Genomic DNA, 22,945 nt, shown 5'->3' on the forward strand with positions numbered 1-22,945 from the left:
TTAAATATGGGTAGAGGATACCAGTCCCAGAAACCTGGCCCAGCCATGTGGGCCATGGTCCCAGGTACCAGCCTGGCGCCATGGAGTGGTGCTGGCCCCTGGGGCTTGTGCTCCTGCTGCTGCTGTGTGCACCGCTGCCCCTGAAGGCACGCACTAAACCAGTCACTCTGATGGGCACGATTACAGTACAGCAAGAGCTGGGCTGGCTGCTGGATGCCCCGAAGGACAAGTGGAATGAGGTGCAGCAGATTCTGATGGGACATCCCTCTGCATGTACCAGGATTTCCCATTGCAAGAAGGCAGAGACACTGACCACTGGCTTCCCTCCAACTGTACCTACCATGGGAGGAAGAGTCCCATGTCCATGTGAAGCTGCAGTTCACTGTGTGCAACTATAAGAATTTCCCTGGGGGCATTGGGCCATTGGGCTGCAAGGAGACCTTCAGTCTCTCATACATGGAGAGTGACCAGGACATGGGCATTCAGCTCCAATGGCCCTTGTTCCACAAGGTGCTTCTACTCCTCAGTGCATTTCGGGCCTAACCTTGATTCCTGCCTCTTTTTCATGACTTCCCTCAGCTAAGGAAAAAAAGCGACAGAAACAGGAATGGTCTAGATGTGGGATGACGGAAGGAATGTGTGATTAGAAATCAGAAGAGGTGGATTTGAGTACAGGAGTTCCCCCCCCCATTATCTTCAGGGGATACCTTCCAAGACCCTCAGAGGATGCTTAAAACCCCAGATAGTGCTGAACCCTGTATAGACTCTTTTTTTCCTACACATGCCTACCAATAGTGCTTAATTTATAAATTAGGCACAGGAAGCAAACAATAAAGCACGACAATTAATATGCTATAATAAAATATTGTAACTGAAGAAAAAATGTATGTGGATGGAGGACAAATGGACCTATACAGTTGCAATGTTTTTATATTTTTATTAACTGGTAAAATATTGTAGTTAGGTTATAAAAAAAATTAAGTATGTATATAATAATCCCTAAAGCAAACTTTAAAAAATAATAAAAGGCAGAAGTTCAAGCTAAAAAAGCAAATAGAGGAATTAAACAAATATTTTTCAGTATTCCATTTTAACTAAAAGCAGGAGTAGCCAAACTTACAAAGAAAAAAAGAGTCTACACACATAAACAGAATCAGAAATACGAAAGGAAAAATCACTACGGACACCACAGAAATACAAAGAATAATGAGAGAATACTATGAAAAATAATATAGTAACAAACTGGATAACCTAGAAGAAAACGGATAACTTTCTAGAAAAACACAACCTTCCAAGGCTGACCCAGGAAGAAACAGAATATCTGAATAGACCAATTACCAGCAAGGAAATTGAATTGGTAATCAAAAAACTACCTAAGAACAAAACTCCCAGACCAGATGGTTTAAATGCTGAATTTTATCAAACATTTAAGTGAAGACCTAATACCCATCCTCCTTAAAGTTTTCCAAAAGGTAGAAGAGGAGGGAATGCTCCTAAACTCATTCTATGAGGCCAACATCACTCTAATAGTAAAACCAGGTAAAGACCCCACAAAAAAAGAAAATTACACATCAATATCCCTGATGAACAGATGCAAAAATACTCAACAAAATATTAGCAAACTGAATTCAAAAATACATCCAAAAGATCATTCATCATAATCAAGTGGGATTCATTCCAGGGATGCAAGGATGGTACAACTTTTGAAAATCCATCAACATCATCCACTACATCAAAAAAAAGGACAAAAACCACATGATCACCTCCATAGGTGGTGAAAAAGCATTTGACAAAGTTCAACATCTATTCATGATAAAAACTTTCAACAAAGTGGGTATAGAGGGCAAGTACCTCAACATAATAAAGGCCATATATGACAAACCCACAGCCAACATTATACTTAACGGCGAGAAGCTGAAAGCTTTTCCTTTAAGATTGGGAACAAGACAAGGATGCCCACTCTCCCCACATTTATTCAACATAGTTCTGGAGGTCCTAGCCACGGCAATCAGACAACACAAAGAAAAGGCATCCAGATTGGGAAGGAAGAAGTCAAACTGTCCCTGTTTGCAGATGACATGATACTGTACATAAAAACGCTAAAGAATCCACTCCAAAACTACTAGATCTAGTATCTGAATTCAGCAAAGTTGCGGGATACAAAATTAATACACAGAAATGTGTTGCATTCCTATACACTAATGATGAACTAGCAGAAAGAGAAATCAGGAAAACAATTCCATTCACAATTGCATCAAAAAGAATAAAATACCTAGGAATAAACCTAACCAAGGAAGTGAAAGACTTATACTCTGAAAATTACAAGACACTCATTAGAGAAATTAAAGAAGAAACCAATTGATGGAAACACATCCTGTGCTCATGGATAGGAAGAATTAATATTGTCAAAATGGCCATCCTGCCTAAAGCAATCTACAGATTCAATGCAATCCCTACCAAACTACCAACAGCATTCTTCAATGAATTCGAGCAAAGAGTTCTAAAATTCATATGAAACCACAAAAGACCCCAAATAGCCAAGCAATCCTGAGAAGGAAGAATAAAGTGGGGAATTACACTCCCAGACTTTAAGCTGCAGTAATCTAGACAGTTTGGTACTGGCACAAGAACAGACCCATAAACCAATGGAACAGACTAGAGAGCCCAGATACAAACCCAAGGAAGCATACATGGTCAATTAATATATGAAAAAGGAGCCATGGATATACAATGGGGAAATGACAGCCTCTTCAACAGCTGGTGTTGGCAAAACTGGACAGCTACCTGTAAGAGAATGAAACTGGATTACTGTCTAAACCCATACACAAAAGTAGACTCAAAATGGATCAAAGACCTGAATATAAGTCATGAAACCATAAAACTTTTAGAAAAAAACAGGCAAAAATCTCTTGGACATAAACATGAGCAACTTCTTCATGAACATATCTCCCCAGGCAAGAGAAACAAAAGCAAAAATGAACAAGTGGGACTACATCAAACTAAAAAGCTTCCGTACAGCACAGAACACCATCAGTAGAACAAAAAGACCTCCTACATTATGGGAGAATATATTCATAAATGACATATCCAATAAGGGGTTGACATCCAAACTATATAAGGAGCTCACGCACTTCAACAAACAAAAAGCAAATAAGCCAATTAAAAATGGGCACAGGAGCCGAACAGACACTTCTACAAAGAAGAAATTCAGATGGCGAACAGGCACATGAAAAGATGCTCCACATCCCTGATCATCTGAGAAATGCAAGTTAAAACCACAATGAGATAACACCTCACATCAGTTAGGATGGCAAACATCCAAAAGACAAACAACAACAAAAAATGTTGGCGAGGATGCTGGTGGGAATGTAAAGTAGTTCAACCATTGTGGAAAGCAGTATGGAGGTTCCTCAAAAAACTCAAAATAGAAATACCGTTTGACCCAGGAATTACACTCCTAGGAATTTACCCTAAGAATGCAGGAGCCCAGTTTGAAAAAGACAGATGCACCCCTATGTTTATCGCAGCACTATTTACAATAGCCAAGAAATGGAAACAATCTAAGTGTCCATCAGTAGATGAATGGATAAAGAAGATGTGGTACATATACACAATGGAATATTACTCAGCCACAAGAAAAAAAACAGATCCTACCATTTGCAACAACACGGATGGAGCTAGAGGGTATTATGCTCAGTGAAATAAGCCAGGCAGAGAAAAACAAGTATCAAATGATTTCACTCCTCTGTGGACCATAAGAACAAAGCAAAAACTGAAGGAACAAAACAGCAGCAGACTCACAGAACCCAAGAATAGACTAACAGTTACCAAAGGGAAAGGGACTAAGGGGGCTTGGGGGGAAGGGAGGGAGAAGGGGAATGGGGCATTACAATTAGTACACATCATGTGGGGGGCACACAGGGAAGGCAGTATAGTACAGAGAAGACAAGTAGTGACTCTATATATAGCATCTTACTACACTGATGGACAGTGACTGTAATATGGGCTGTGTGGTGGGGATTTGATAATGGGGGGAATGTAGTAACCACAGTGTTGCTCATGTAATTGTATATTATACCAAAAGAGAAAAAAAAAGCAGGAGTAGAAAAATAAACAAAACAGATGGACAAACAGGAAACAAATAGCAAATGATCAACCTAAATCCAACCATTTCAATAATTACATTAAATGTTAATGGACTGATAGGCCATTTCTGACCAAGGTAGAGTAAAAGGGATCAGATTTAATCTTCTACCTTAAACAATTAAAACACAAAATATATGAAACAACAGGTTTCAGGCAGCACAGGACAGTGATCTTTGAGAAAAGGAAAACTTATGAGGTAAGCTGTAGAACTACCCAGTTTACTACCTGCAGAAAATTTCTAGGCCCTGGAGCAGAGGACAAACCAAAACAGCCCAGAAGTTTCCTTGGATTGAGGGGAGAGAGTGTGCACAGTTCAGTGCTGTCAAGATGCCTAGAATTGTGGGACAGAGTAAAGGAGAATTTCACAGAGAAACAGATCACTGGAGATCTGACAAAGGTTCACCTTAGACTTCAGCACATGTAAGAAGCTACCATGGCCAAAAGAAGAAACAGCAGAAAAGAGCAGGCAGAACAATCCACAGAGCTCATACATAGCCAGGAATATTTCATACTCCCAATGCCAGAATGAAAAGACCTGTCACACAAGGCATTATTTATAGAGTTCTCAGAAAGGTATTGTTTCAGTAGTGGAGGCAAATTAGCCATAGACGAAAGGATGTCCTGGATCCATCTAGTAACGTTTAAAAACAATCCTTGAAAAGATCCCAACTATTTCTAAGCAACTGTCACAGAACAAAGCTCAAAAATATTTGATACAAAACATCCAACAATGTAAAATTCATGTCTGGCAACCAACTTAAATTTACCAGGCATGTGAGGAAGCAGAAAAACATGACCCATAAAGGACAGGAAAAATCCATCAATAGAAACAGACCCAAAAATGATTCAGATGATACAATGAGGAGACAAGAATGTTTAAAGAATTATAAAGATATTCCATACTTTCAAAAAAGTAAAGGAAGCCATGAGCATGTTGAGGAGAGAGAAAATGGGAGCTATAAAACCTAAATCAAAATTATAGAAACAAAAAATAGTGTGAAATGAAAAGTATTCTGGATGGGATGAACAGCAGATTGGACACTGCAGAAAAAAAGATAAGCGAACTTGAACACACACAGTAGAAACTATGCAAATATGAAACATGCAGGAAAAAAAGACTTGGAAAAAAAGAGCATCAGTGAGCTCTTTTGTTGTAATAAGACAACATTAAGTAGCTTAACATATGTGTAGTAATTATAGTACCAGAAGGAGAAAGGCAGGGGGTGGGGGGAAATATAATAACCAAATTTTTCTCAAAATTTTTTTTCAATTTTCAGAAAACTAAACCTTTTTTCAAGAAGTTCAATTAACGCCAGTAGAATAAACATGAGGAAAACCATACTAAGGAACATCATAATCAAACTGCTGAGAATAGGTGATTTTTTAAAATTATAGGTAACCAGGCAGGGGTAGGGGGTAGATACAGAACAAGTGTGGGAATGACAGACTTCTCTCATCAGAAACTATTCAAGCCAGGAGATGGGAGCATTAGCTTTAAAGCATTGAATGAAACAAAAGCCCTAGACCAGAATTCCAATAAATTCTGAATTTCCTAGAAATTCTAAGAGAAAATCTTTAAAAAAAGAAGAGGAAATATACATACACAAAACTTATGGAAAGCAACAAAAGCAGTACTCAAGAGAAATTTATCACTTTAAATGCTTATATTAAAAAGAAAGATCTCAAATAACTTGTATATACCTTAGAGAACTAGAACAAGAAAAGCAAGCTAAACACAAAGCTAGCATAAGGAAGGAAATAAAAAAGATCAGAGAGGAGGTAAAACAAAATGGAAAAACAAAATCAATGAAAGCAAAATTTGATTCTTTGAAAAAAGGTCAATGAAACTGACAAACCTTTAGCTAGACTGACAAAGAAAAAAAGACAATTAAAATTGAAAGCAAAATGGTAGCTAGAATTATCATGTATATAAATGTTGAATCACTGTGTTGTACACCTGAAACTAATGTAATGCTGTGTGTCAACTACCTTTCAATAAAAAATAATTATCTACAAAAAAAAAAAATTGAAAGCAAAAGTAGAGACATTGCTATGACCTTACAGAAAATGAAAAGGATTAAAGAGAATGCCATGAAGAACTACATACCAACAAGTTAGATAATCTAGAGTAAATGGACAAATTTCTTAAAACACACCACCTTCCTAAACTGACTCAAGAGGAACAGAAAATCTCAGCAGGCCTATAGTAAGTAAAGAGATTGAGTCCGTAATCAAAAAGCTCCCAATAAAGAAAAGGCCTGGACTAGGTGGCTTCACCAGTGAATTCTCCCAAATAACTAAAGAATTAACACCAATCCTTCTCAAACTCTTCCAAAATTGAACAGAAGGGAATACTTCCTATCTCATTCTATGAAGCAAGTATTATTCTGATACCAAAGCCAGAAAAAGATACAAGAAAATCACAGACCAATACTCTTAACAAATATAAGTGCAAAAATTCTCAACAGAATATTAACAAATCAAATCCAACAGCGTATTAAAATAATTATTCACCATGACCAAATAGGACTCATACCAAAAATACAAGAGTGCCCCAAGAGAAGAAAATCAATGTCATTAATCACATGAACAGAAAACACATGATCCTTGCTGTTGATGCAGAAAAGGAATTTAACAAAATCCAACAGCCTTGCATGATAAAAAAACTCCAAAAACTAGGAATAGGAAGACAATCCCTCGACATGAAATGGTGTTTATGAAAAGCCCACAGCTAACCTCACATTCAATAATTAAAGTCTGAAAGCTTTAAGATCCAGGAATGAGACAAGGATGTCCACTTTCACTGTTGCTACTCAACATTATACTGGAAGTTCTGGACAGAGCTATTAGACAAGACAGAAATAAAAGCCATCCAAATTAGAAAGGAACAGGTAAAACTATATCCACAGATGACAGGATGCTACATACAGAAAATGCCAAAGAATTCACAAGAGGGCTATAACAGCTAATAAGTGAATTCAGCAAAGTTACTAGGGTGTGAGATCAACACGAAGATCAGTTTTATTTCTACACACCAAATGAATCTGAAAAGGAAAGCAATTCCATTTATAATAACATTAGTAATTAAATACATAGGAATTAATTTAACCAAGGAGAGGAAAGCAACCAAACATTGCTGAAAGAAACAAAAGACATAAAGAAATGGAAAGCTTTCCCATGTTCATGTAAATTGTTAAATGTCACTACTACCCAAAGCCATCTACAGATTGGACAAAATCCCTATCAAAAGTCAAGTATTATTTTTTACAGAAATGGAAAAGCCAATCCTCAAATTAGTGTGGAATTGTAAGGGGGCCCAAATAGTCAAAGCAAACAATCTTGAAAAAAAAAAAAGTTGTAGGACTCAGATTTCCAATCTATGAAGTTTACTACAAAGTAATTGAAACAGTATATACTAGCATCAAAACAGAAAATAAAGACCGATGCAATAGCATAGGGAGTCCCAAAATAAATCTTCACACATATAATAAATTGATTTTCAAGAAGGGTGCCCTGCAACCTAAGTGTCCATCAGCAGATGAATGGATAAAGAAGAGGTGGTACATATACACAATGGAATATTATTCAGCCATAAGAAGAAAACAAATCCTACCATTTGCAGCAACATGGACGGAGCTAGAGGGTATTATGCTCAGTGAAATAAGCCAGACAGAGAAAGACAAGTACCAAATTATTTCACTCATCTGTGGAGTATAAGAACAAAGCAAAAACTGAAGGAACAAAACAGCAGCAGAATCACAGAACCCAAGAATGGACTAACAGTTACCAAAGGGAAAGGGACTGGGGAGGATGAGTGGGAAGGGAGAGATAAGGGGGAAAAAAGGGGCATTACTATTAGCAGACATAATGTGGGGTCGCGGCATGGGGAGGGCTGTACAACACAGAGAAGACAAGTAGTGACCCTACCACATCTTACTACGCTGATGGACAGTGACTGTAATGGGATATGTGGGGGGGACTTGATAATGGGGGGAGTCTAGTAAACAATGTTGCTCATGTAACTGTAGATTAATGATACCAAAATATTAAAAAATTAAAAAAAAGAAGGGTGCCCAGGCCATCACTGGGGGAAAGTACAGTCTTTTCAACAAATTGTGCCAGTGAAACTAAATATTCACATGCAAAAGAATGAAAATGGACCCTCTTACACCATTTGGAAAAATTAACTGAAAATCGATCAAAAAGAACTAAAACTATAAAACTCTTCGTAGCAAGCCCTAGATAAAAGCTTGATGTTGAATTTGGAAATAAATTTCATGGACATTACACCAAAAACACAGGCAACAATAGAAAAAAGAATGAACTTCGCCAAAATTAAGAACTTTTGTGCATCAAAGAATACTATCAAAAAAGTGAAAAGACAACCTACTGAATGGGAGAAAATATTTTCAAATCATATCTGATAAAGGGTTAATATCCAGAATATATAAAGAACCCCTACAATTCAACTATTGTTGAGCTCCCTGAGTAGACACCATAAGCAAAGCTCACCCTCCCAAACAAAACAAAAAATTGGTAAAGGATTTGAATAGACATTTTTCCAAAGAAGATACACAAATTACCAATAAGCATGTGAAATGATGCTCAGTATCACTAGTCATTAAAGAAATACATACCAAAATTACAAAGAGATACCACTTAACACCCTGCATAAGGATGGCTATTATACTAAAACACAGAAAACAAGTGTTGGTGAGGATATGGAGAAATTGGAATCCTCATACATTGTTGATGGGAAATAAATGGTAACGCCACTGTGGAAAACAGTTTGGAAGTTTCTCATAAAGTTAGACATAGAAGTGCCATATGATCCAGCAATTCCATTCCTAGGTATATATCCAAAAGAAAGGCCTAGACTCAGATACCTGTACACCTATGTTCATAGCAACATTATTCACAGTAGTCAAAAGGTGGAAATAACCCAAGTGTTCATTAACAGATAAATGGATAAACAAAATGATATATACACAGTAGTATATTATTCAGCCATAAAAAGAAATGAAATTTCTATATATGATACAACATGGATAGACCTTGAAGTCATGATAAATGAAATAAGCCAGATACAAAAAGGACAAATAGTGTATGACTCCTCTTATATGAGGTATCTAGAACGAGCAGATTCATAGAGACAGAAAGTAGAATAGAAGTTACCAGGATCTGGAGGAAGGTGAAGAGAGTGATCAGTTAATGAGTACTGAGTTTTTGTTGAGGAGGATGAAAAAGGTTTGGGTATAACTAGTGATGGTTCCACAACATTGTGAATTATTTAATACCACTGAATTGTTCACTTATGAATCATGATAAATATGCATTTTATATATACAAATAAATAAAGACAAAAAAATTGAAGGTTAGTTCGGACATGCAAAACAGGGGGAATTCAAATTATCAGACCAGTAAGTACTACAGAAGTGTTAAGGGAATTTCTTCAGGCAGAACAACGATATCACTTTAACTGCACTACACCAAGGGATGAGGAGCACTGGAAATAGTAAATATGTGGGTAAATATAAAAGACTTTCATATTTTAAATCTCTTTAAGAGAGAACTGTTTCAAGAAAAGTAAAAAGATATGTCATGGGGTTTATAATATATAGAAGTAAAATGTACAACAGCCATCACAAAGGTTGGAAGAGGGGAGATGGACATACACTACTTTAACATTTTTGTCTGTGAAGTGGTATAATATTATTTGAGGGTAAACTGGTTAAGTTAAAGAGTTATATTGTTAATCCAAAAGAAGGAAGGAAATGAGAGAAGTAGAAAACAAATTGCAAGATGATAGATTTAAAAGCAAACATATCTATAACCACATTAAATGTAGGGTGGTCTAAACATCTGAATTAAATGATATTTTCAGATGGGATTTTAAAATCAAGGCCCAATCATATGCTCCCTATAAGAAAGCAACTTTATATAGATTACCAACAATATAGGTTAAAAATAAAAGGATGGAGGGAGGTATCTTTGAGCTCCCTGAGTAGACACCATAAGCAAAGCTCACCCTCCCAAACTGAAAAAATTTATGGACAAGAAGTTATTGAAATTAAAAGGCTGCAGACATGTCCAAGGAATATTGAGGGGATTTGATCCCTGTATGAATATTGTGTGGAGATGGCAACCAGTGGCCAACAGAACAATTTTTGGAGTGGTGATAATACGAAGAAATAGTATGTTAGAAGCCTTGGAACAAGTATAAACAATGGCTGTTTTCACCAGAGAAATCGACTACTTCCACATGTCCCCTCTCCACAGCACCTGTTTTACTACAATATGAAAGTAAAGTCAAATACATTTTCATATTGGACATTTTTGTTAAACTTTTGTAATACTAAAAAGAAAAAGTGAAAGGACAGAAAAATATCTTACCATTGCTATCACCAATCATAAGAAAACCAGAATGGCTATCTATGCTAATATCAAAATAGATTTCAGAACAAGGATTACTACAAAGAATAAGGCAGATAATGCTATAATAATAAAATGATGAAGTTATCAGAAATACGTAAGCAAAAACTGATAGAAATAAGAGAAAAATATTTTAATTTACAATTATAGTTGAGATTTCATCACCCCTCATAGTAGAAACTTAAACATCCCTCTCCTTTTAATTCATAGATCAAGTAAACAAAATGAGTAAGGACATAGAAGATTTAAAACAATACAATCAACAACTTTAACCTCACTGATATTTACAGGACACCCAACAACAGAACACATATTTCTTTCAAGTGCACAAATAACATTTACCAAGATAGACCATATTCTGACCATAAAATAAGTGAATAAATGAAAAGGGACTGAAATAATGCAAAGTATGTCCTCTACCACACTGAAATTTAAAAACCGATAACAAATTCTTTAAATCCCCAAATATTTGAAAACTGAGTAACTCACTTCTAAATAACCCACAGATCAAAAGTAGGGGGGAAAAAAATCACAGGAAAAAAAACATTTTGAATGGAGAGAAAATGAAAGCATGACCTGTCAAACTCATGGGACACTTCCAGAGCAGGACTCAAAAGGAATTTATAGTAAATGTTCCTATCTGAGATGAAGAAGTCCCAAACAAGTCACCCAGGCTTCCACCCTAATAAACCAGAATAGAAGGACTAAATGAAACCCAGTTAGCACAAGTTGAAATAATGATAAAGCAGAAATATCAACAAAATCAGAAAAATAGAGAAAATCCAATTAAACCAAAAATGACTCTTTGAGATGATCAATAAAATTCATAAACATTTAATCAAATTGATTGGGACTGAGGGGAGGAGATATCAATTATCAGTATCAGGAATGAGAGTGAGACTATCCCCACAGATTCTATAGCTATTAAAGGAATGTTATGAACAACTTTATGCCAATAAACTTGAGAATTTAACTGAAATGGAAAAATTCCTTGAAAGTAAAAATTACCAAAGCTCGATGAAGAGTTTCAAGTACCCTGAAGAGCCATAAATCCTGTTAAATCAAATTTATAATTTAAAACCTTTCCACAAAGAAAACTCCAGGTCTAGATGTCTTCAGTGATGAGTCCCACAAAATATTTAAGAAAAAATATTACCTGTTCTGTAAAATTCTTCCAGAAAATTTAAGAGAAATGAATACTCTTACTGATAACCAAAACCAGAAAGAAGTAAAAGAAAAATACAGACCAGTATCCCTCATGAGCTCAATACTTAACAAAATGTTAGCAAACTGAATCCAACAACACATAAAAAGGACAATATATTATGACCAAGTGGGGTTTATTGCATGAATGCAAAGTTTAGCTTAACATTAAAATATCAATGTCATTCATATCAATAGACTGAAGAAAAACAATAGATACAGAAAAAGCATTTAACAAAACCCAACATATATTCATCATAAAGGCCTTCAGAAAACTAGCAAGAGAAAGGAACTTCCTTAATTGGAAAAAGGGCATCTACAAAAAAATGAAATAAACACATTCAATACTGAAAGAAACCACAAGAAAATAGAAATGTGAGGGAGAAAAAAATTGGGGATATGCAGGGATGAACTTTGCTTATGATCCTCCTAAGTATTCCCTTCATCAACTATGTAACTGACATTGTCAGATTTTTATCTTGCAGATGCTGTGCTTATAGTTATCCTTAAGGCATAAAAATTAACTTAAAAATTCTAAAACATCAACAAAAGAAGAACTTATTTGCTGGGCAGAATAAGCAGAGACCAAATTACTAATCCTTAAAGTAGCTGAGGAAATCATCCAGGATGTAGCACATAGAGACAGAGACAAAAATACAAAAAAGAGGTTGAAAAACATAGAAGACAATGAGAAGGTCTGACTTCCATGTACTAGAAATTCCAGAAGGAAATAACAGTGACTTGCCACTGAGGTGTTCTGAGGACCGGAAGAGAAGGATGGTCGCAAAAGCTGACAAATGCGATGTTTACGCTGTGCCAAGGATGTTCTGTGCAGTACAGGAATGAGAGTGAGAATATCCCCGCAGATTCTATAGATATTAAAGGAATTATAAACAACTTTATGCCAATAAACTTGAGAATTTAACTGAAATGGAAAAATTCCTTGAAAGTAAAAATTACCAAAGCTCGATGAAGAGTTTCAAGTACCATGAAGAGCCATAAATCCTGTTAAATCAAATTTATAATTTATGGTGGTAAAGAATCGGTGTCATTCATATCAGTGATGGGAAAATGTCCTCAAGCCAGTAGACTTAAATCATGGTACATTCATAAAAGCAAATATCATGAAGCTATTTTAAAAGGCAGCTTAGTACTTCTAAGTACTACAAGTGATCTTCGAAATACATAGTTAACTGGAAACAGCAAGGCGTAAGAACAGGATATGAATAGATACCATGTCTCAGAGAAGTTATAAGGATATATAAGTCACCAGTCTATGGGAAAGTGAGATACAAAAAATAAGTACTTTTGTACTGTTGTACTTTTTTAATTAGGGTCTGTATCAAGTAATTTAAAAATTAATTAGAAGAATATTTTGCCAGGCAGTGGGAACAGCCAGTGCAAGGCCTGGGGGCAGGAAAGAGCCAGTGGGTCACGGAGTGTACAGCCGCGGGCAGGGTGGGGTAGGGAGAGCTGTTGCCCACAGACTGCAGACTGCAGGCCAGGCTCTTGGCCTGCGCTTCCCTGGGCCTAGGCTAGGCTGCCCGTGCCATCCCCATCCCAGACCCCCGGCTTCTTTCCCACAGAAGAAAATGAAGGTCATAAAATGATGCCCCTTGTCATCATTCCTGAAGTGGATGATTCGTGGTCTGGTAATGATCAAGTGGGACAGCAACAGAAGTGTGAGGTGAAGGACAGGGAAAGAGCAGAATGCACGGCTGTTTCTTCTTTCTGGGAGAAGTTAATATCCCGTTCCATTTCTGAAGATGAGAAACCGGAAACACAGACCTACCTTTAAATATTTAAAGTTAAAGATGCGACTAGAACTAAAGTCATAATTTTCCAAATGAACCAGGGAAGACATGACAGCAAAGATGAAAAGGAAACAATAAGGAAGCATTAAAAAGGGGATAATATGAAAGGTGAAAGCTAAATAAAGTCTACTAGAACAAAAATTTCCTATTTGACCAAAAAGATACAATCCAACCACTGATAAGTGGCTCAGAAAGCTCCAGAGTAAAAGTTTGAGCAAAGATATGCCCAGCAAACACACATGAAAAGAAAGCAAGGCTATATAGTAGCTTTATCTTTAAACAATGTATAAACCTGTGTTAAACTGCATGAATATGTATTAAACACCATTAAAATATTAAAATGTAGGAATGATGCAGTTCTATTCACGGTAGCAGCTAATTCTGAAGAGAGAAAGGGGGAGAGGAGTTAATTCAGATAAGGATAAACACAAAGATAGCCCCAATTAGTATTTAATTTAAAAAAATACCTAGAGCACATTATGCTTTGACAAATCTGTGTGAGGAAGACATGTGTGTTTAATATAGTTAGTTGTAATTTGCTCTGTATTTTAATGTGCATGAAAATAAACAATCTACAAAGTTAAAAAAAAAAAAAAAAAGAAAAGAAAGCAAGGACATGCTACCATGTCCAATGAAGCTGAATTTAGGCAAAAAGCATTAAGCATAACAGAAGTTTCATCGAGGTGAGGGCCATGATCTACCCTGAATATTTCATTACCCAATTCAAGCCGTGAACCAGGGTCACCTTTGGAGAATGGAATGAGACTTTGGAGGTGTCATAAATAGTGACTGTCCATAATTTTGGATGCTTAGTGATATTTTCAACTATTACTTCAGTAATTAAAAATCTTAAAATCCAACATTATTATGAACTTCTACTGCCAAATATATGAAACTACAGAAGCAAAAATGCAACACAAGAAATTGACAAATATAGTTGAAGACTTACACCTCTTTTAGTCCTTGACTGCACATAGAAAAAAAAGAATGTGTATAGAAAGAAAAGGCTCATCGTGCCTAAGATAGAGCTTGTGCTCCCCCAACATCATTTCTAACAATGGTGTCCCTCTTCTGCATGAATGACACCACCAGCTAGACAAGTCAGAACTCCTCTACCAGGGCCAGTCAATCCATCACTGTCTCCAGGCCATTTAACCGCCCAGATACCCCTGGGATTCATCCATTTCTATCTTCTCTGTCTCTACTCTGATCAAAGATCTTACATTCTTGCCCCTAGATTATGCGGGAGCTCCCTGATCTGCTCAGACCAACCTCTCCTTCCACCGCTCATCACCTGCTTTGCACATCTCAGCCAAAGTAATCTTTTCAAAGTGGAAATATTCTCAAATCACCCTCTTTGAGTCACCTGGGCCAAGGGCTTCCTGCTGCTCTCAGGATAAGGCAGAAATAGAAAAATGTGACTGTCCCTGCCTCCCCAGCTCCTCCCACCCTGTGCTCACTCCCTCTGTCCTATCAATATGCTTCCATTCCTTGAAGTCCATGCTCCTCTTCCACCATGGGGCATTTGCACAAGCCGTTTCCTAGGTACAGAATGCTCACCTCCAGGCTCGTCTCGTTAGTGCCAACTCACCCTCCAGACCTCAGCTCAGCTGTCGCCTTGTCAGGGAAGCCTGGGCTCCACCATTCTAGCGGAGATTCCTCTACTTGATGCTCGCATGGAACTCTTCCTTTCCTGCACACTATTTATCACATTTAGGTTGTCTCATTTCCTGCGCCACCCCACTACTAGCCTGTAAGGACTGTAAGAAAAGGGATTGTTTTTGCTCACCCACTATTTCCCCCAATGGCTTACATAGTATCTCAAATGTGGTAGGTGCTATAATAGACACTAGTAATATGAAAGAATCTGAATCAAATGATCAATATTTCTGAATCAAACAATATTTATTAGGCCTTATTAATCTCTATTTACTGCCAAAGAAAATATTTTTAATTCTCATGGAATACTGATAAAATTGTGATCCTCAAAAAACCTCATATTCTGAAAAGTGGGAACTGACCTCTTTCTCTGATGACTGCACAGTATGACTAGAAATAAACAGGAAACCAGAAATTGAAACCAGCAAGAGCTTTGTCTTACTGCTGTATCTCCAGCACCTAGAATGGGGGCTCAATACATATTTATTGAATGAACAAATATAATAGAAAGATGAAATCGAAGACCTCCAAATAGTAGGACAGAAGGAAAGAAAGGAAGGGAAAATAGAAAAGAAAATCAGGCTGAATCAAGGTCCGACATCAGACTTGCCTGATGCCCCAGAGTCCCACGAGCACAGCACGTGGCAGGTGTGCACCCACGCTCACGGGAGCCACCGTGTCATGCAGAAAGAGCCTCACAGGATGCACAGCTGGGAACGCCAGCTGAGGACGTGCTCTCAAAGGAGAAGTGCTGCTACCAGCATGCTGTGTTTTTATTACAGTCAAGACGTCTGTCTAGTTCTGAGTCCTCACAGGAAGGATCCATGGCTCTTGACTGAAACAGAGTGGCAACAACAGCTGCCCCACCTGCCGCTCTGTGCCTCCCGTACCACAGCTCTAGGCCTGCAGGGCTGGAGGTCCCTGTGAGCAAAGTGGTGAGCAGCAGGCCTCCTGCCCCCTTACACGTTGCGGCTGCTGCCAGGGCTCTGGGCTCCTGCGCCAGCATCAGCAACAAAGAGGAGAGTCACTGTGTGGGCAAGGTAATTCATCAGCAGGAAAAGGCTGTTTCTACACAGTGGGGACAGGAAACAATGTATGTGGAACCCAGGTGATCCACTCAGAAACCTGGTATTCCCTTGTCTCAGGGCTGAGAAGGGTCTATCAGTAAGTGTTCAGACCCTTCAGAAATTAAAGTTTGGGTCACTCCATCAGGCAGGACACCAGCACATGCCCAGGTATTGCAGGGGTGAGATGAATGCAGAATGGCTGGGGACGGGGGCTACAATTTGCAATCCCAAGGCCAGCTGCAGCAAAGGGAGCTGCAATCCATCTGCCCGACTTCCTCCTCAGCCTCCCCTAGGGAAAAATGGCCCACAGAAACCACGGAACCACCGTTGCCCAAGCCTAGGTGGAGAAACTGAACTGAAAATAAGCCTCCCAGACCTCCATCTGCAGGGAGCACAGTGGGCCAAGAGCTCCAGCTGCTGAGCTCTGAACTCCACCTTCTGTAGTCTGTGCAGAGGCCATGCCTCCCACAGGCCTGTCACAGACAGGAACACAGGACAACAGGCCCCGGGGACACCCAGGACTCCCCTGATAGCCAGCGTTAGCTTCAGGAGGCCCTGACGGCTTTGCAGAAACTTCCATAGGCCGCACAGCAGTCTAGGATTCTTCCAGCCAACCTTCCCCTCTGTTCTCCTCCACTTGCTGTAGTTACATCTCAGTCTGACGGCTCTCCCAGCCTGGACTGACTGGCTGCCCTCATTTCTCTCACACAGACATTTCCCCGAAAAAAATCCTTGCACATTTAATCCCATCTTGGTGTCACTTCCTGAAGGTCCTGGAGCGACACAGGAAGCCTTCGGAAGGGAAGACAGGAAGAAACACATGGGACTCACAGTGGGGTGTGCAGGTGGACGTGTAGGAGACCTGATCAGAAGAGTATTTTCAGTCTGTCGGCAAGACTGGAAGAATCAGTGACAGACACATAGAAGTAAGCAAATGGTAAAATGAGGCAAATACTAACTTGAGGAAGAAACAACACTGTAAACAAACAAAAACTACTTGGCTCAGCTGAGACAACAGGAACATGGTCATAAGGTCAACACATACCGACAAAGGCAAAAACTGACACGCCCCAAGTGGGGATGTGGAGGGAGCTGAGGGGGTGGACAGGACGGGGAGAGGGCTCAAATCTCAACCTTTGTAACTGGGATACAAACCCACAGATCCCAAATTGTAAGAAATAAAGAGCATAAACATGTAAATGCTGAAAGTTGGGAAGTGAGAGGTAGAAGGCGGGGGACCAAGGTTTTCTACAGCCTTGCAATACTATTTAACCTTTGTGCATTGTGCTTTAAGAAAAAAATTATATAAAATGAAAACATATATCAAAACCTATAATAGTTATGATGATGAAGTTTTAAAATCTACGTAAATGATCTGTTTTCTAGGTGGAGGCAGATTAATCCTAGAGGCAGGAAAAAAAAAAGCCAGAATGAACCAGCAAGTCTAGAACAAATTTAAAAAGCAGAGCTCTGCCAAGTGAGAATCCTGTGATACTAGAGAGGTGCACACCTGCCATCATTCACTCGTCCAAACCCCCAGAAGGTGCACCGCCCAGAATGAGCCCCAGTGTGAACTATGGACTTTGGGTGGTGAAGACGTGTCGGTGCAGGTCTGTTGTAACAAGTGTCTCGGTCTGGATGGGGTTATTGGTAACTGTTGGGGGAGATCCTCAAAAGGACGTGACCACCAGCTGACTCGAGCAGGGCCCTAGCAATGGGCAGCTCCTCACCCCCTCTCTGTCCTTGAAATCTGGGTTCTGCTTGCCTTTCCTCTCCCAGAGGCTGCCCCAAGGACACAACCTTAGGACAGTGATGTGGTGTGGAGATCATCTGGATGGTATACATGACTGAACCCCATTAAGGCCTCTTACATGAAGTCTTTAGATTTGACAGGTGGGGGCAGAGATCTACTTGTCCTGCAACAGCCCATTCAAGCCTTTTCAGTTCCCTTATTAAACCTGCCACCTGCCCATCTGGAGCAGCCTGCCTCTTTCTTTGGTCTCTCTCCTGCCCTCCAAGTACAATGGGCCAATTTCAGGTTACACCTGGGAAGCTGCCAAGGTTGCAAACCAACAGTGATGGAGAAGCCTGGGCTGTGTGGGGGCAGAGGGTATATGGGAAATCTCTGCACCTTCCTCCCTATTTTGCTGTGAATCTAAAACTGTTCTAAAAAAAACGAAGTCTTAAAACTGACTAAGAAAATATGTCCCTTGCCCTTAAAAAGGCATCTCATAGCATGTCGTCAGTTGAGATGTGGAGCAACTGGAACTCTCCCACCGTGGTGGGAGGGAAATGGGGGCACCACCAAGGAGAAGTGCCAAGCAATAGCTACTCAATGTGTGCACACCTACGACCAGCAATTCCGCCCCCACACACACACCCAACAGACCTGGGTGCTCATGTCCCAAAAGACAGGCAAGAATGTTCATATGGGCTTGATTTTTAATGGGCAAAACTTGGAAACAGTCCAAAAATCCATCAACAGTAGAACAGATAAATCATGGCATATTCATACAGTGAATACACAGCTATAAAAAAACTGACCATAACCCAATATCATGGGTGAATCTCACAAACATAATGTTGAATGAAAAAAGTGAGACTCAAAACAGTTCATGTTGTATCACTGTATTATATGAAGTTCAAATGCAGGCAAAGCTAACCCTATAGTGATAGAAATGAGAATAGTGGTTATCTTGAGAGCCACTGACTGATCAGCAAGCACAAAAACCTAGTGGGATGCTGGAAATGTTCTATATTCTCATCTGGGTGATGCTTATTCATGCACAGTCATGTGGGAAAATCCATGAAGCTGTACACTTCAAATACGTGGACATAACTCATTACGGTTTTTTTTTTATAGGAAAATTAGGTTTCAGGCCCAGATGGTTTTACTGAGAGTTCTGAAAGGACTTAGACTGCTAATTAAACTATCTAGAGCCCATAAAAAGTTGAAACATCCTAACTTTTCTTCAAGGCTGGCATAACCCTGACACCAGAGCAGAATTAAAAATAAAAACTTTATAGATCTTACTCATGAATATATATGCAAAAATCCTAAAAAATAGCAAACTTAATCTTGCATTATATTAAAACAATAAACCCTTGTTATCCCACAACATGGGTGCAAAACATTAGAAAAGTAATGTAATTCCACATATTTGCAGATTAGAGAAAAACCATCACCTCCAAACACATTTTTAAAAATTTGCAATTCATTCCTCACTAAAAAGGAAAAAGCTCTTAATAAACTAGGAACAGATGGAAATTTTAACTTGCTAAAGGCCTGGAAACCCTTCTGTTCCTCTGCCATTCTTCCTGCCCTGCCTCATCCCCTTGCTGCTATGTGGAAGCTCTTGTGGTTAGTTTGTATATTAAAGGATTTCACAAAAAGATAAATGTAGTCACCGTATGACCCAGCACTCCTAGGTATGGAGAAGTGAAAATACATACCCATACAAAAACTTACACATGAATGTTCATGGCTGTGTTATTCATAATAACCGAAGAGGAAGAAACAACCCAAATGTAATAAATAGAGAATATTATGTAGCCATAAGCAGAAATGAAGTACTGACACATTCTACAACATGCACGAACCTCCAAAACATTATGCTAACCTCAACAAGCCAGATACGAAAGGTCATGTATGTGTGACTCCATTTAGAGGAAATGTCCAGACTAGATAAGTCCACGGACTGGTAGTTGCCAGGGCTAGAGGGGGGAGTGGGGAGGAACTGCTTAATGCGTGAGGAGTTAACTCTGGAGTGAAATGAACAGAGATCACAGCCCATGAGAAGGTGCCTGCAGTGTCTGAAACCAACAGGGAGTATTACTTCTGCTAACAAAACAGGAGAAAAACAGGAAGAAAAAAATAGGTCAAGAATATGAAAAATAAATTCATAGGATAGGAAAAGGACTAATAAACATTTGAAAATATGCTTAAATTCCCTGAAAAACTACAAAATATGGTCACATTTTTCACCCGTTAGATTGGCAAAAATTAGATGCCTGACAATGTCTAGTGCTGGGAAAGATGTAGGGAGACAGGTGCCTCCTGGCACACTGGTAGGAGTGAAAATTGGAGAGCAATCTGGCAGAATTGGAGGTGAAAGCAACCACAGAATTGAATGCTTAAAATCAGTTACCTTTGCCTACATTTGCCTAAAAGAAGTCAGGCGAAGAAAGACAAGTTCCAAATGATTTCACTCATCTGTGGAGTATAACAACAAAGCAAACACTGAAGGAACAAAACAGCAGCAACTCACAGACTCCAAGAATGGACTAGAGGTTACCAAAGGGAAAGGGGCTGGGGAGGGTGGGTGGGGAGGGAGGGAGAAGGGGAATAAGGGGCATTATGATTAGCACACATGATATGGGGGGCACGGGGAGGACAGTATAGCACAGAAGACAAGTAGTGACTCTATAGCATCTTACTACACTGATGGACAGTGACTGTAATGGGGTATGTGGGGGGGACTTGATAATAGGGGGAATGTAGTAACCACAATGTTGAAATCTGAGTATAAGATTGTATATACTGATATCTTAATTTAAAAAATTTAAAAATCAGTTACAAAGAATGAGTTGTTTAAATGTACTAACAGAAAAATGTGAAGTGAAAAAAGGAACTCAAGAGTATTCATCACATTTCGGGGGGCAGTATCTGGTAAAGCTGAAGAAACAAACAGCCTAAGGCCCAGCTTAATGCTTGTAGGCTCTACTTAATGCTCATAAGTTCTGAACACATGAACAAGGAGATACATTCCAGAATGTTCTCTATACCACAGTTTATAACAGTGAAAAACTAGGAACTACCTACCATTTACACAATGGGACACCATGCGGCAACTGAAGTTAGTGAACTAGAGCTACATGTACCAAAGTGGAAAAAAGGATCTCTTGAAGTTGTTTTTTATAGAAAGTGATTTAGGGCCATGAAACAAATCTCAACAAATTTCAAGAACTTAATGCCCAAAATGTTCTGAGACTGTACTGCAGTAAAGGTGAAAGTAACAATGGGTACGGAGTTTCCTTTCAGGATGACGCAGATGTTCTGGAGTTGAGAGTGGTGGCGACTGTGCTGAGTAGGCAGGACATAAGCAAGAGGAGGGGCCAGCCCACCGGCAAAGACAACTCGGCCCTGACCAGCCCCTAAGCCCTGCTTCGCTCCCAGTTCCACAGTCAAGGATGCCTAGCTTAGCAGGAGGCCCAGACAGTCAGAGACCTGGATTGTCACGAGGCCCCGGACCGCAGCAGCTTTCCGATTACAAGGCATGAGCAAAGTCCAAAGACCTGGTCTGAATGTAATCCCACCTCATTAAAAATAACATCAAAATCTATTTAGCGTTGCAGTTTGGGCCCCCTTGTAGGCTTCACTTAGGTACTCGTAGTGCCCGTGCACTGAAAAAAGGGTTCTGTAACCTAGAGCTGTCAATCAAAAGACATAAGACGCAGGGCAGGACTTCCTGCCACCTTACAAAAAAATAAGAGCCCAAGGACCCCTAATAGCGAGGCAACCTCTGGTTCCGGACAGCCCGGCCTCCTGTCCCCAGAGTGTACTTTTGCTTTAACCTAGTAAATTCCTCACTCTTTTTCTTGCTATCTGGCCACTAGATTGAGTTATTTCCTTGGAGAAGACAAGAATTGGAGAAACAAAACGCAACGTGCCAACCGGTAACAGTTGCACACTGTTGTACATGTGCTAAGCGCCACTGAATTGTACATCTTTTGAGAAAAATGGTTAAAATGGTAAATTCTATGTTATGTGTGTTTTGCCACAATGTTTAAAAAGCCAGTAACAAAAGTACCAGGAAAACCGCAAGTTAATAGAGTTAATACTCTTCTAAATAACTGATGGGTCAAAGAGAAAGCACGTGGAACTCAGAGTGATAGCGAAAATACAATATATCAAAATTGATTGAATGAAGCTAAAGCCATGCTTAGAGAAAGAAGTGTATAACTTTAAATTCATCAAGAGATCATGGAAAAATCAACAAGCATTCATCCCAGGAAGCCAGAAAAAGAACAGCAAATTGAACCCAAACATAGAAGAAAACAAAGCTACCAAATAAAAATAACTTTAAAAACACAATCCCAAAAGGCAGTAAAACCAAAAGGTGGTTCTTTAGAAAAACTGAAATAATTGATAAACCTCAATTTAATTAGAAAAAGATAAAATACTAATAATCAAGTCAGGAGTAAAATAGGGAGTCACTGCCAAAAACACATACCATGAAGCTAATCATGAAGACACATCTGACTGAGGGCCAGTCTATGCAACCACCAGCCTAGACACAGCAGAAAGCCAGTGTCACGAAAAACTGCTTCAGTCTGAGGACTACCCTAGTGTGAAGGAGACAAGAGACCTTGCCTCTAATGCAACATGTAACCCTGGACCTTAGGAAAAAAATGGAGAAACATTGAGACAACTGGCCAGTTGTGACTGAGATGGACTGTTTATCACGGCCACGCTTCCCAGCTGCTAACTGTCCTGCTGTGTTCCTAGGAGATGCACGCTGGGGGAGAGGAAAAGGATGTCTGTGACCGACCTGAATGAACAGTTCAGGTTCAGAAGGACCCAGGACACAGTTCAGCATCGAGTTCTAATGTCAGGGGGCTTAG

General features: G+C 39.2%; 1 pseudogene; it reads left to right on the top strand.

Annotated features, from left to right (window-relative positions):
* Nucleotides 1-8,253: 8,253 nt before the first annotated feature.
* LOC130680694 (small nuclear ribonucleoprotein G-like) lies at nucleotides 8,254-10,605 on the top strand (annotated as a pseudogene).
* Nucleotides 10,606-22,945: the final 12,340 nt, after the last annotated feature.

Source organism: Manis pentadactyla, chromosome 14 (genome assembly GCF_030020395.1).
Source record: "Manis pentadactyla isolate mManPen7 chromosome 14, mManPen7.hap1, whole genome shotgun sequence".
Taxonomy (NCBI): Eukaryota; Metazoa; Chordata; class Mammalia; order Pholidota; family Manidae; genus Manis; species Manis pentadactyla.